Raw genomic sequence first — 14,085 nt, 5'->3', positions numbered from 1 at the left:
CAGCCTCAGAATAGAGGGCCACACATTTAGAACTGAGATGAGGAGGATTTTGTTCAGCCGGAGGGTGGTGAATCTATAGAATTTATTGCTATGGATAGCTGTGGAGGCCAAATCACTGAGTGTATTTAAAGAGGTGGTTTTCGATCAGTCAGGGAACCAGAAGTCATGGGCAGAAGACAGGAAAATAGGGTTGAGAGGAATAATAAATCAGCCACAATGGAATGCTGGAGCAGATTGGATGAGCCAATTGGCCTAACTCTGCTCCTATATCTTAGGAACAGGGAATCTATCAAGGAACCTACTAATCGCTGTGTTTTTGTATTGTGGAGGAAACCACACATTTCACAGGGAGGAGGGACAAACTCCTTTCAGAGGACAATAGAGTTGAATTCTGAACTCTGACACCTCGAGCTGTAACAGTGTTGCACCAACTGCAATGCTACTGTGGTGCCCAGTTCTTTTTTAAGTACATGTGACAACACAGTTAAAAATAACAACACATTTTCCATTTCTATACTTACATAAAGTTTACTAATTCCTGCAGTACCATATGTTTAAATAGACTACTCAGTATGCCTTTTAGCTGACTAGTGGCACTCTGTCCACTAGGAAAAATTGCAGGTTCAAATCTCCCTCCTAGATGCAGCAACAAAGTGCCTCTTGTGGTAAACCATGTATACCTGTCTGGACACGCCCCTCTGCTGACTGCTCATGTGGCTCCTCCCACAGACCCCTGGATAAAGGTGATTGTGTCACTGCTCCTCCCACAGTCATCCAGCATGGACATATTCTGTTTTACTGCTAATAAAAGCCTTTCAGTAATTACTCTACTTCCAGTCTTTTGGAGTTATTGACAGTGCATCACCTCTATGTTCTAAATACTTAATATGATACACTGTAGGATGCCAGGAGATCAGAAGAAGTGAGAAGTGTAGGTTTTGGTTGCAATATCCAATCGGATTAAATCATTTTGTGTCATCATATGCTGAACCACCTTCAATTTAAGAGTTCGCAGAAGCATGAATAACAAAAAATTGCACATGATATTCTAAATATGGCATTAATTAAGTTTTAAATTGTTGACAATAACTCTCTTGATTGAGAGTTGAATTTACCTGAGATGCATCTCAGATCCATGTTGATCTTGTTTAGAAAGATTTGCACTGGCTGGATATTTTTTGGCGCATAATGGGAAATTATATCAATTGTTTCTGTGGTCCTTTGTTAGGTCAAAGTATATTATCAAGCTTCTTTCCACTTTTGGTTTCTCAGTTGATAAAGTGGGGAATACCGTGCACATTTCATGTGTACAGTGCGCTGGACTGAATGGCCTTTGTTTATGATGTACATTTCTATGATTCAACAATCTTGAATTCTCCTAAATGGTAAGGGCAAACAATGTGGTAATCTAAAACAGTGAATATATGTCAAAAGCCAGTTCATTCCAGCCAGTGAACATGACTTTTGTCCATAAAACTGTGCATAAGAACAGGGAATACTATTTTTGTTTGCTCTCTATAACCATTCATTGACTCCTCCATAATTTGTTGTGGTCAGATGATTAGGTTCTGCAGTGGTGTTCTCCAGGCTACTAAGCTTTCTATCCTGGCACACACATTCTCTGGGAGCGTCTGAGAAATTATCTGTGAGGGATTGGAATAACGTTGAAAAGAAGAAAAGGCAAGCTTGAGATGGACAACTTTGATATCCGTAAGAGAGACCAATGTCCAGTATGTTATAAATGCTTGTCCATATAATCACTGGTAGAAGTACTTTGTGCATCCCAGACCTTATACAAGAAGTCCATCAAAAGTTTGAAGTAATATTAAAGTATTTTGGGAAGTGAAGGCAGAATATACTTCACTCAATGTGTTCCACAGTGGAGATATTATGCTTTAAAAAAAATCCTTTTTGTGATAACTCTTATAAAACCTTTAAGTTAGATCCCTCCTTCTCTCTCACTCTCTCTCTCTCCCCTCTCTCTCTCTTTCCCTCTCTCTATCTATTTCCACCTTACCCCCTCTCTTCCTCTGCCTCTCCTTTTCTCTCTCTCTCTCTCTCTCACACACACACACATATTCTTTCTTAAATAAAGGAACTAGAACTGTACAATCATCTGCACCTCTAAAAACGTACTCTTCTACTTCATTAGAATTTCAAGAAATGTCCTTGACTTTAGGTAAAGCATACAGATTTCTTATAAGACAGTTTATCATTAGCCCTATTTTATGTCAAAATAAGAGACATATTCGTTGCATGCTAATATTGCTCCAGCATTTTGTGTGTGTTATTCTGGATTTCCAGCATCTGTAGAATCTCTTGTGTTTATTCAACTAGTCAGCACAGGCAAAGTAATTCCCTCTACATGTTCTATAGTTACTGAATGACTAAATCTTGCCTGTCAAAAATGACATACCATTTGATTTACTATTGCCATTTGTTGATTTAAATTTTCTCCAGACCTAGTTCTTACCAGTCTCACTATAATCATATTAAGATCTTAACCATATTTTCCCAAGGCCATCTTGTAAAATAGCCTTACCCAACCAAATTTAAACTTCTTTAGGCTCTTGTGTCTCAGTTCTGCAATTACTTAGTCGGAAAATAACTTGCTCTATTTCGAATTCATATGCCGACAGACAAGGGAAAGAACCAAACCCAGGGTTCTAGTGTGCTGGCCCATGGTACCAATCAGAAGACTGCCTTTTACCTCCATTTTTGAAAATCAACCAATTTCCTGGACCTTGCACAGAATTCCTGCCAGTGTAAATCTGATGAATGAAAATCAAACCAAAGAAAATGCATAACTTCTCTTTCAATATTTTTATTAATATTATATAAATTGCATGAATACAAATACAAAATTCATAAGGGCACAAGTAATATGAATTATATTACATTTAAATCACAAAAATGCATAACTTAAAGCAGACAATACTTGAAAAGCTCATTGAAGTGGGAAGCATCTGTGGAGAGTGAAACAGTTAACATTTCAAGTCTGGGACCCTTCAATGTCTTTAGTCTGCTGCGTGACACCTGTTGGAAGCTGAATTAAGACAAACTTGCTTCACACAAGGAGCACTACACTCATCGGCAAACCAAACTGGATTTTAACCCATTTCCTGATATAGTAGGATAGTGTAAATTCAACTATTACTGAATCTTGGAATTTCAGAAAACTTGTGCAGCTTTCTTACCAAAGATTATAATATAATAATCTTCAATTCAGCCACATGATCTTCTTTACCACCAGAACAAGAGACTATAGTCTTTCAAAAAGATAAAAAGAAAAGAGGTTGCATTGTTTGAGCAGAGAAGTTCAGGAGAACCAGCAGACATTCTCTTCACTTGTCCGATGCATGTACTTTCCAGATTTTGATCAGTGGAGCATACAGCATGCAGTCATCCCCCAGATGCCCATTGTCCCACGTGTTATGGCCATCATAAAAGAAGAACTTGCTGGCAAGATCCTGTGAGACTGATTGATGATGTGTTGTCTGGCACCCGGAAGAAACCTACACAGGCACAGGGAGAACATGCAAACACCACACAGACAGCAAAATTGAAATCATGTCACTGGATCTGAGAGGGAACAACCCCACTAGCTGTATCACTCTGCAGCCAGAGTGTTTTGGTTCTCTCTGAGCTCACTGGAATATGCTTTTGGCCATTTTCTGGTGCTGTGAACCATGAACTGTCCTGGAAAGCAAACTGTGCAGCAAATTCTTTCAGCCACCAAGCTCTGTTAATGGAGGCACAGTTAGCCAGTATCTCCAAGAGGACCTTAACCTTGCTGTGTTTTCGAGGCTTGCATGCCTCAAAGACCGAGAGTTGGCTGGAGTCAGGGCTTTATGCTTTGGCTCTTTGTAGTGTCACCCATGCCAAACAGGTCAATGGGTAGTGGACAGACTAAGGGAGGTCCACCAGTCCTCCAGGTTTGGGGGTTCAGCTCAGGGATAACAACCCTGAATGGTAAACCAAAATTGTTACAGAAACAGCAATGAAGAATCCTTCTACATCTGAGTGAATCTGTATTCCTGAATCTCCCACTTGGGACTTACATGACTGACAGCAGTGAAAACCGAGAGGAAGCTACTGACATGATGAAAGAAGTCAGAGATGGAGGACTCCCTTTGCTGCTCTAAACACCAGCAGCATAACAAGCAGTAAGTAGTAAGCCAGCAGGTATTTTCACAACTGATATATCATCAAAATGCAGAAACATCTTCTTTTCCAGGACCAACATTTGATCACAAAGCCTAAGGAGATTCTTGTTACAAATTTACAGTACATTTCACCTGTATTTCAAAATACTTTTACCCAATAGATGTGCTTTTAGACCATATGATATAGGAGCAGAATTAGGCCATTTGGCCCATCGAGTCTGCTCTGCCATTTCATCATGGCTGATCCATTTTTCCTCAGCCCCAATCTCCTGTCTTCTCCCCGTATCCCTTCATGCCCTGACCAATCAAGAATCCATCAACCTCTTTGTGTTTCTGTGTTTGTATGTCCACTTCTTCTTTTCTGTTTGTATGTATCTATATATATATATGTTTCTGTGTGTGAATGGGAGTAGGAGCTCATATGATCATTTATATGTTTACATGTTAATTTGTAATTGTTGGGTACATGTTTGTATGTGTTAATTTATCTCTGTGCCTGTGGGTGTTTATAACTTCCAGCAGCAAGAAAAATAGTTTTCTGTAAAAAATTTTATCCCACAATATAATGGTTCCTTTAGATAAGCATCTGTGTACTTACGCAGTTGCAATATTTTGGTAATGAATTAGTAATTTGTTCTTTTGAATGACTTTCAAAGTAGAATTCAGCAGATAATCTACAACATTTTTAACACCAGATCTCATGCCAATAAACTGAATAAAGGCTTTGAACTATTCATACAAGTAAACTATATAGTTTCCATGCAAAAATTGCAAAACTAATTTGACAAAGGAAAGATTAATAGTAATAGGCATTATGCAATAAGTCAAGTGTATTCGCTCAAATGCTATAAAACAATGGCAGTACACAAACTGCTTATGTTCCAAAGTTTAATTATATGACAGGAACTCTAATATCCTTGGCCTTGCTTCAGTAACAATATTTCTTCCAAACGTTACTACTATTCCTTCAGGCTCCAGATTGCATAAACTTTGACACCTCACTTCAAGTACCACATGTTTCTTCCCCTTCATATATCCTCCACATCTCAGATTTCTATTCCCAGCTCGATATCTCTGTGCTTGTTAGGAGACACCTCTAACCTTCAACTAAATCAAACATCACTTCCCGACACTCAAACATTTATTTTAATAGCTGTGATTTTTGCCGATGAAAGATTATTTTGACTAACAGAAAATAGACAAAATCACTTTTGCTTTCCCAGTGGATGGAACACTCAATCCTTGAGTAACTAGGTTTTGATTTACAATATATCCACATGACTTTTAATTCAATTTGGACAGTTCCTTCTGGACCCCATCAGGCTTCCATGGAACCTATCACTAATAAATTAGGCCATTTTATGTTAACTTGCAGCCTTTAAACACCAGATTTTAAATCGTTTTTTACAGTGAAGTACCAAGAATTATTTGGTTAAAACTATCACCATCGGGCAGCAGCTTTTCATACAAAGGTGGTAGAGAGCTGGATTGACTTCACAAAAGACTGCAAATATGAGACCGATTGAAATTTTCCAAGATTGGTTTGTGTTAGGGTTAGGTATCAAGGGATCTAAAGCAAAAGCAGGTAAATGGTGTTGAGGTACAAATTATTCATGATTTAATTGAGTGACGGAACAAGCCCGAGGGGATCAGTGGCTCACTCCTGTTTCTATTAGAAATAATGGCACTAATTTTGAGTGTGTTGTTCATAGTATCCAGCAAACTAAACTACAGATCATTTGACGTATCCTAAAGCAGTCAAAACTTAGTATTACCAGTATGGTAGTATTTGTCTCTAAAATAGATTATTCTATATAAAACAATATTAAAGTTTATTTAATATTCATTTTTCATTATCCTCCTTATCATCCTTCTTAAATTGCTGATTTTTGTTCACTTGAATGGTTTTATAATAACTTTTTTATCACTTTCTTTTGTGAAGGTCAGTAATGAACGCTAGCATGTTATTAGACATAGAAGCCAACCTCCATTCCATTCTCACTAAAGGTCTTCTTGGGACCACTACTTTACAATGATTTGTAAGAGAATCTCTCTAAACCAAGAGATACCTCAACTTAGGCAAAGGCCTGCCTCTTCATAAAAACATTCAGGAACACCTGTCTGATAACAATCCCTGGCGTTTGTAGCTCGGCATCAAGGGCATTACTGACTACGTAAGGAAAAACAGTGTCAATTGTACCTGTGATTCCTTCCTCCTTGACACTCTAAAACCTTTGTGCATGCTTCAAGGCATGCAACACAACGCAGGCCATGAAAGCTACCCTCCTCTCAGGTGAGCAGATACTGTAACAGCAGCAGGTGTGAGAGGGACTCTGTAGAGAGTTAGTCCCTGTAAGGTGGCTGGCCCAGATAGCATCCCAGACTGATTATAAGGGAGTGTACACACCAGCCCAGTGAAGTCTTCATGGACACTTCCAAAACATCACTCATCCAGGCTGCTGTCCCCACATGTTTTAAATCAGCCACCATCATCCCTGTACAAAAGAACTCTATACCTTTAGAACTAAACGACTACCATCTGGTGGCACTGACACCAATCATCATGAAGTGCTTTGAATGGCTGGTAATGGCACTTATCAAAAACTCAGTTCCTGCTTCATTGGACACTCACCAATATGCTTACCAACAGAACCGCTCTATGACAGATGCCATAGTATCATCATGCATCTGGCCCTGACACGCCTAGAAAACAAGGACACCTATCTCAGAATGTTGTTTCTGGATTTCAGTTCAGCATTCAACACTATTGTCCCACAGACATTGCTGAGCAAGCTTCTACTCCTAAATACTCCATTCTGCAACTGGCTGTTGGACTTCCTAAACCGATCTAGTGCTGTAACAGTGTTACTAACCACTACCCTACCGTACCGTTGTACTGTACAAAGGGGCTGGAAGGACTCAGCTGGTCAGGCGGCATCTATGGAGGGAAATCAAAAGTCCATGTTTCAGTTTGAGACGTTATTTGCCATTGGTAAACAGGTTTGGAATGAATGTTCAGCCATGTGCAGGATTCTACTTTGGCGACAGAGATGGCGGAAAGATCAACATGGCAGGCAGCTATTGACTCACTCAAAAGATATAACCACTTCCTATGAGGAATACAATTGGGAAAACTCCTGTTTCCTGGAGATAAACTGGAGAACCATTATTAAAGGGTATTGGGAGGTGGATCCAGGAAAGAAATCTGTTGCCTATCATCACCAGAATAAAGTTTATTGTAAGTACTGGTACTGCAATCCTAATGGGATGAAAACCCAGGCTACAATCCCATTTATGTAGAGTGTTAAATGTCTTTAATGTTCCAAAGTGCAGATATCCACGTGTTTTACAATGTTTTTGTTCAACATATTTTGCTGTTTTTTTTAAATTCCTTCATCATTTATTTCCATGCCGTGTTTCTATCTATGAGCATTAACTTGTCAGCTCAGTAACTTAAATGCTTATGTACTGTCTGATCTTAGTCACAGCCCATAAAACTAGGGAGGCTTTTACAGCTCTGTCATGTGACACAGAGTCAGCTCTCAAACTCACAAGCTAATTTAATGCAGCTGGTAACAGCACTGACAGAATAAAGGTCAATAAGAGAAGAAAGTGGAAAGAATTGAAAAAAAATATATGAGCAACAAGAAAAAAATCAAAGTAACAACTTGCTTCATTAACTGCAAGAATCATTTGAGGAGAAGGAAGAACATGAAGTAAAGAAAGGCTAGTGTAGAGGTGGGGTAGTGGCATCAGCACTGGACTTCGAGGTAGATAGTCCTGAGTTCAAATCCAGCCGGGTCCAAACCTGGGCAGCAGCAGTATCTGTGTGAAAGAAAACCTGGCAATCTGCTTCCGTATCTTGCCATGAAAACCCTGTGGACAACTTGCACTATCCATAGGGCTGCCATGAGTCGACAGTGACTCGATGGCACTCAAGAAGAACAACTAGGACCACCTCAGTTTTTTTTATATTAAAAGAAATAAGGAAAGAAATCAACTAAAGCTGCATGCTTTTATTCTCATTTTCCAGAACAGAATATTGTTAATACAATATTAATAATTTAAATTTTCTTGAATATTCAACAGTACTGTTTTAATGACTCATTTACATGCTTTCTTGGCATGTTTTGAGAAAGATCTCCCCCTGCATCCATCAGCTCTGGGATGGGACAGTATAGTGATTCAGTCCAGAAGCTGTACTTATGATACATAGACACAGCCAACTCACGTTTGGAAAGTATGGAAATTACAGTGGTGATCATGAAACCACTGGATTATTGCACAGAACCAAATGGTTCACTAAAGTTCTTTCAGGAAGGGAATGTGCCAATTAACCCATTGTGACCAGACCCACAGTAATATGGTTAACTCCTACAGCCTTCAGAATTGCTTAGCGAGCCTTCTAATTCATGGGTAAATTAGAGATGGGCATTAAATACTGACCCTTGAACAAGTAAATGTAGAAGATTCATTAAGACACTTATAACTTTGTATCTCAAATTGGAAGAGAAAATCTTGCCTCTGAACACTGCTATACCAAACTTATTCAGTTTTTTATGCATGTTCCACTCTGATATGTACGTACTAGGTTCTAAGCCAATCATTTTATACCCTGTAAGTTCCATAGTTTAAAGTGAAGTTAATTTTTTTTCCTTTTGCTGCATCTCAACAACACCCAGATTGCTGAGTTCAATATGTTAGTTGACATATTTCCAATCATACACGCTATCCTCAAACCACAGTTCTGACACATGGTAAATGTGAGCTCTACAAAGTGAAATCATGTTGAGTTAAATGGTGATGTACAATTCTAACTTGTAAACATTCTCATACTAAAAGTATCTACTTCACCTTTGAGTCAATGTGCCTGAGCAGTTGATTCAAAAACTGCTAAGATTTCTGATAAAATGAAGAATGTAAGGAACCTTGGTTCTCAAGAGATATTGAGGTTAAGAGAAGAAAAAAAGGTGTACAGCAGGTATAGGCAAGTAGGAACAAATTAGGAACTTATGGAGTACAAGAAATGCAAGACAACACTAAAGAAAGAAATCAGGAAGACTAAAGGAAGGCATGAAGTTGCTCTAGCAGCCGAGATGAAAGAGAATCCTAAGGGATTCTACAGGGATGCGAAGAGCAAAAGGATTGCAAGGGACAAAATTGGTCCACTGGAAGATCAGAATGGTAATCCATGTGTGAAGCCAAAACAGATGGGGGAGATCTTAAATGCATTTGTTGCATCTGGCTTTACTCGGGAGTCTTTAGAGTTGAGGGAAAGCAGCATCAACTTCATGGACCCTATACAGAGGAGGAGGTGTTAGCTACCTTGAGATAAACCAGGGTGGATAATTCCTCAAGGCCTGACAAAGTGTTCCCTTAGACCCTTTGAGAGGAGAGTGCAGAAATTGCTGGGGCCTAGCAGAGACACCAGAGGATTAGAGGATAGCCAATGTTGTTCCGCTGTTTAAAATAGGCTCTAAACAGAAACCAGAAAATTATAGGCTGGTGAGTCTGATATCATTTGTGGGAGAGTTATTGAAAGGTATTCTTAGGGACCAGATATATCAATATTTGGATAGATATGTACTGATCAAGGATAGTCAACATGGTTTTGTCTAACAAATATTATAAAGTTTTTTGAGGAAGTTACCAGGAAAGTGGATGAAGGCAAGACAGTGGATGTTGTCTACATGGACAAGGTCCCCCATGAGAGGCTGTTCAAGAAGGTTCAGTCGCTCGGCATTCAGGATGAGGTAGTAAATTGGATTAGACATTGGCTCTGTGGGAAAAGCCAGACTGTAGTCATAGAGGGTTCCCCTCTGACTAGAGGCCTGTGACTAGTGATGTGACACAGAGATCGGTACTGGGGGCTTTGTTGCTTATCATCTATATCAATGATCTGAATGATAACGTGGTGAGCTGGATTAGCAAGTTTGCAGTTGACGCCAAGTTTGGAGATGTAGTGGATGGTGAGGAAGGCTATCATGAGAGGGATCAACATCAGCTGGAAAAATAGCAGATGGAATTTAATGTAGACAAGTGCAAGCTTTTGCACTTTGGTAGGACCATCCGGAATAGGCCTTACACAGTGAACAGTAGGGTGCTGAGGAGTGTGGTAGAACAAAGGGATCTGGGAATACAGGTACATAATTCTTTGAAAGTGGCGTCATAGGTGGATAGGGTTATAAAAAAGTCGTTGGCACATTGGCCTTCATAAATCAATGTATTGAGTAAAGAAGATGGGATGTTATGTTGAAGTTGTTTAAGACATTGGTGAGGCCTAATTTGGAGTATTGTGTGCAGTTTTGGTCACCTACCTACAGGAAAGATGTAAACAAGGTTGAACGTGTGCAGAGAACACTTACAAGGATGTTTCTGGGTCTGAAAGATCTGAGTTTTGAGGAAAAATTGAATAAGTTATGACTGTATTCTTTAGAATGTAGAAGATTGAGAAGGGATTTGAAAGAGGTATACAAGATTATGAGAGGTATAGCTAGGGAAAATGCAAGCAGGCTTTTTCCACTGAGGTTGGGTGGTGCTACAACCAGAGGTCATGGCTTAAGGGCGAAAAGTGAGAAGTTTAAGCCGAACATAAGTGGAAATTTCTTCACTCAGAGGGTCATGAGAGTATGGAATGAACTGCCAGCACAAGTGCTCCATGCAAGCTCGATTTCAACGTTTAAGAGAAGTTTGGATAGGTACATGGGTAGATATGGAGGACTATGGTCCCGGATCGAGTCGTTGGGAGTAGGCAATTTAAATGGTTTTGGCATGGACTAGATGGACTGAAGGACCTACTCTGTGCTGTACTTCTCTGTGACTCTAATGTTCAAATGTATTCTATTGAACAAAATCATGTCTCTAATATTATTTTAAATGGTCTTCAGCATTTATAGATCAGTCATATATAAATATATTTTCAAAATCCATAAACTCAAAAATAATTGGTACTTCTATTCAATTACTATAACTGAAATATCCCTCATAAAGAATTCCACATTATAATTCCATTGGTCTTAAATACATAAGGAAATACAATGCTGTTGTAATATATGATATCAAGCTGATTTATTCTCACTGGTTCTAAGTGGGGTTCAATTGCTGTTGAACCATTGTGCATAAATTGTCTAATGTATCCGTCCCTTTCCAGTATAGAAACAACTATCCTTTGTACAGTTCCAATAATATTATTCAATGTTTCAAGGCACTATGCCAGACTTTTATTATACAAAAATTCTTCGAGCACATGAGGACAGAAGACCAAATTTTGGTCAAATTATTAGGATTCAAAAACATCAGAAGAGAGGAAGGAGAAAGGAGAAACAGAGAGTCTTAAGGTGGGTATTTATAGACTTAAGTGTCTGAAGGGTAAAAAAGAATGAACTTAAATGGTGAAGTGATTGAAACTGGAATTGCAAGCTTAGAGCATTAAAAAACTAGATGAGCTTGTTCCACCAGTTTCCCTCCACACCTCCCTCACATTATTCCATGCTTCACCATGCTCTCCTATGATCATCTTCAGCCCTTTGTTGTTTCCACTTATCAGGTCCCAGCTTCTGACAACATTTCCATTCCCTGCCCCCCCCCCCCCACAAGGGCCCATCACCCTCCCTCACCTGGATCCACAAATCACCTGCCGCTTCTTGCTCCTCCCCTTCTCTCCATCTTTGTATATGAGTTATCTCCCTCTTTCTTTGCATCCAGATGAAGAGCCTCAGCCTAAAGTATCAACTGTCTATTTCCCTCCATAGATGCTGCCCGACCTATTGAGTTCCTCCAGCTTATTGGGTGTTGCTCCAGATTCCTGCATCTGTGGACTCTTGTGACTCTGAGGTAAAAAGGTTAGGACAGAATATCACTATGAAGGAATTTCAAAGTAATGATAAAATTATTAAAATGGAACTATTACTGAACTGAGAACCTGCATATGCCATTGGGCATTTGGAAATGAGTTTGATTGACTTTCGCAAACAAGAAAAAATCTGCAGATGCTGGAAATCCGAGCAACACACAGAAAATGCTGGAGGAACTCAGCAGGCCAGGCAGCATCCAGGAAAAGAGTACAGTCGACGTTTCGGGCTGAAACCCTGGCAGGATTGGAGAAAAAAGCTGAAGTGTAGAATTAAAAGATGGGGGTTTCTCTCTCTCCCCTCCCCCCTCCTTTTAAATCTATGCCTCAGCTTTTTCTCCAGTCCTGCTTAAGGCTTTCGGTCTGAAATGTCAACTGTACTCTTTTCCTGAGATGCTGCCTGGCCTGCTGAGTTCCTTCAGCATTTTGTGCATGTTAATTGACTTCCGATTGGGTTCCAGGTTATGTGAAGTGAAAGATGGAATGTTTACCTAAAGTGGGGTTGGAACAATAAAACAAAGGAAAAGATCTTCAGCAAGTAAGGATGGGGTCACGTGACATCATGGTGGTGAAAGTAGGCATTATTGATGTCGGCACAGATAATTGGTTGGGATTGAGTGGCAGGGTCAAATATAGTGCCAAGGTACCGAACAGGATGTTGGCAGCCAGATAGATGGAATCAGTGCCTCATACGCACCCAGAGGAAAGTTCTGCTCATTCAGTGCTGGTGTTGCGAAAGCTGTCTGAAAATGTTGAGCCGATGGAAAGGCTGCTGATAAACAGTTGACTCAGAGACCTTGATTCAGAACCTTTTGGATGAATTGGATAAGAAGAAGCAATCAGGGAATATGGATCAAGTTGTCATCCATTTTAACTTTCACTGTAACAACTCAATGCTTCGGAACATTGGCCATTACAAGAGGGTCAGGAGGGAATGCTGGAGTGGAGGAGGAGACTAGAGCATGAAAGCAGAAATATTAAGAGAGGAGGTGTACCAGATGAAACCTCTGTACATACTTAGTCCTGACAAAGGGTCTCGGCCCGAAACGTCGACTGTACTTTTTCCTATAGATGCTGCCTGGACTTGCTCCATTCCACCAGCATTTTGTGTGTGTTGCTTGTAATTCCAGAATCTGCAGATTTCCTCGTGTTTACATACTTAGTGTTGAGAGTGGGGAGAGAGTGGCCCTGAAAGAAATTACATCTCTAAGTTGGAAGCATAAATAGAAAATGATGAAAGCGTCCGGCATTGGATCAGGCATCTGATTAAAGAAAAGCAGGGAATGTTTCAGATCGAAGATCCTTCATTGGAACCAGGGAAGGGAGAATATAAATTTCAGAGAAACTAGAGGGGTGACATAGAAGAAAGGGTGTAAGTTTTATAGGCTGAGTCCGGGCTTCTTTTGGGGATGAAATGTACACTGAGAACAGCAAATACAGGAAACACTCAGCAATTAGGCAACTTCTGTGGAAACAGATACAGAGTTAGCATTCAAGGTCAAGGAGCATTCATGAGAGTTTCTCCAAAGAAACTCTGGCCACACCCTGCCTGAGATATACCCTTTATCCTTCCAACACTTCTCCACCTTATTTGCATCTTAAAAACTACAGTAATGTGTTTTCTCCCTTTCTCAGTTCGAATAAAGTGCATTCAACCTCAAATGTTAACCTTTTCCTCAGATGCCATGTGACCTGCTGGCATTTGCAGCTACTTATGCTTCTACTTTAGATGCCCAGCATCTCCAGTCTTCTCATTTTTCATGTTTTCTTATACATAGGAGACCATTCGGCCCATTATTTCTATGCAAGCTCTCAGAACAATCCTATCAATCCTATTCCCCACCTATTTCCCATTAATCAATTTTCTCACACACACACATCCAGGGCACCCTAATTCTGCTACCAAAAGCATGCATTAGCTGTAATTTATACAATTAATGGGTCTACGGGATTTTGGAGGAAACCGGAGCACCTGGCGGAAAACCATACTGCTTGCCTCAGGCAGAATGAGCAAACTCTATACAGACTGCAACTAAGGGCAGGGTTGAGCCCATATTTCTGGAGCTAAAA

The sequence above is a fragment of the Hemitrygon akajei genome, chromosome 7 (genome assembly GCF_048418815.1).
Source record: "Hemitrygon akajei chromosome 7, sHemAka1.3, whole genome shotgun sequence".
In the NCBI taxonomy this organism is placed as follows: Eukaryota; Metazoa; Chordata; class Chondrichthyes; order Myliobatiformes; family Dasyatidae; genus Hemitrygon; species Hemitrygon akajei.
This window is presented reverse-complemented; position numbering follows the sequence as displayed.